Source organism: Camelus bactrianus, chromosome 20, assembly GCF_048773025.1.
Source record: "Camelus bactrianus isolate YW-2024 breed Bactrian camel chromosome 20, ASM4877302v1, whole genome shotgun sequence".
Lineage (NCBI taxonomy): Eukaryota > Metazoa > Chordata > Mammalia > Artiodactyla > Camelidae > Camelus > Camelus bactrianus.
In genome coordinates, this window is record NC_133558.1 from 19131165 (window position 1) to 19133045 (window position 1881).

Here is a 1881-nt window from a genome sequence, read left to right on the forward strand (position 1 = left end):
AAAGCTCCTGGGCGGAGGGAAGGAGGAGGGTGCGGGAGGAGATGGGGCGGGGGCAAGCGGGGGGGGGGGGGCTGGGAGGGGGCACCTCCCACAACCCGAGCCCCGGGAGCCACCCCGGATCCCGGCCCCGCCCTGGACCGCCCACAGCGCGGGGTGGGGGGGCTGGGGGGGTCAGGCGGCGGAGGAGCGGGGCTCCGAGGTAGGAGTGAGGGCCACTGGTGCACAAGCACACACGCGCGGGGACTAGACCGCGGGGAGCTGGGGTAGGGGCGAGGGAGCCCCAGCTAAAGGCGGAGGAGCTGGCGCTGAGACCGGGAATCTGGGTTGCAGGTGGAGAAAGACGGTGGCACAAAGAGAAGGCAGCCCTGGTTGGGGTGAGATGAGAGAGGCCGAGGCCGAAGGCCGAGAGGAGAACGAGATGGGTGGGACAGAAAGGAGAAGCCAGGGTCAGATGGGGGAGGGGCGGGGAGGAGACGAGGTGAAGGCCAGGTGCCACCTCCGCGCGACCGCAGTTGGATGGAGAAGAGAGAGCTGGAGACCAGAGCGGCTCCGTGGGTCCAGGAGCACTGCTGCTTGCCTGCTTTGGGGAGAAAATGCTCAGAGATGGGGGGTAGCATCGAGGAGAGACACTGAAGTAGGAGTGGGGAAAAAAAGAAAGAAAGAAAGGCAAGAGAAAAATAGCGAGCCTCCAAGTGGGCAGGAGCCAGCATTCTCTTCTCTACTTCAGCAAGGCCTAGCAGTCAGTACTTCTTGACTAGGGCAGAACTGGCAGCTCCAGAGACAGTGGTGGAAATGCAGGCCTTTGGACAGTTCCTGAGCTGCGGCCTGCTGTCTGGTGATGGAAGGTGTACGAGTGTGTCTGTGTGTATCTGCGTGTGTGTTGTTCATGGGAGTGAGAAGATAGTGGGCGCCTTCTGGGGGAAGATTTAAGAAAAAAAAAAAAAAAAGCTTTCTGCCTTGTCCTAGGAAAGAAGTAGGGAAAAGCCAAATACTGTGAGATTGATAAGAACTGAGGTTCTCAGCCTTCAGGCCTTCAAACATCTTTTAGTGACTCCTTTACTGCGCTGAATTGAAACTCAGAGATGATCTAAAGTACCTACATATGTAACTTTGAAAAACAAAATCAACATGCTTCCCTGTCTGTAACATAAGAAAAAAGGTAATTTGTAGTAAAATAGCATAACCGTATTTTACCGTGTGAGTGTTGAAGTCATAACGAAGTAGGCAGATGCTGACACTTATCCGTAGAATCGCGGGGCTGGAACTGCTAAAATACAGGCTGATACAGGTGCTGAGTGGGTGACTCAACACCTTCCAGCATGTTGCCATCAATGAAATGACTTAAGGAAATGTTGAGCAACTCTGGGTAGCAAAGTCAATCTTCCCTAAATTTGCACAGAACTGTAATTTCCTTCCTAGAAAGTTCATTGTATAGTAAAACCGTTTTTTTTTTAAACTATTAAATTCTAGGCTCAGATAATTAAAAACAAGTTTTCACCTACATGAATGTCCTAGGGGATATTTGAGAATCTGGAGGAGGGACAATTCTTCACTATGCAGGCTATCCTTTGAAGAATATCTTATTCCCCTGCCCTGCCCATAAGTGCCCATAGTGCCCCCCCTCCATTGTTATAATTAAAAAAGACAGCCCACTAATCTTCAAACTCTTCCCTAGGGAATGATTAATGAGCCAGAAAAATGGACAGAAGAGAAGAGAGTGGGGCAAGGCTTCTAACCACTCAAAATATTAACCACCTCTCTTCTGAGTGGACTGTGTTTTTCATGCAGGGTAGAACCCAAAAATGTAGATGCCAACTAAAATAAAGTTATTGACAGCAGGGGGAAAAAAGAAACATCATATGGATGAGAATTTTCTCAGAC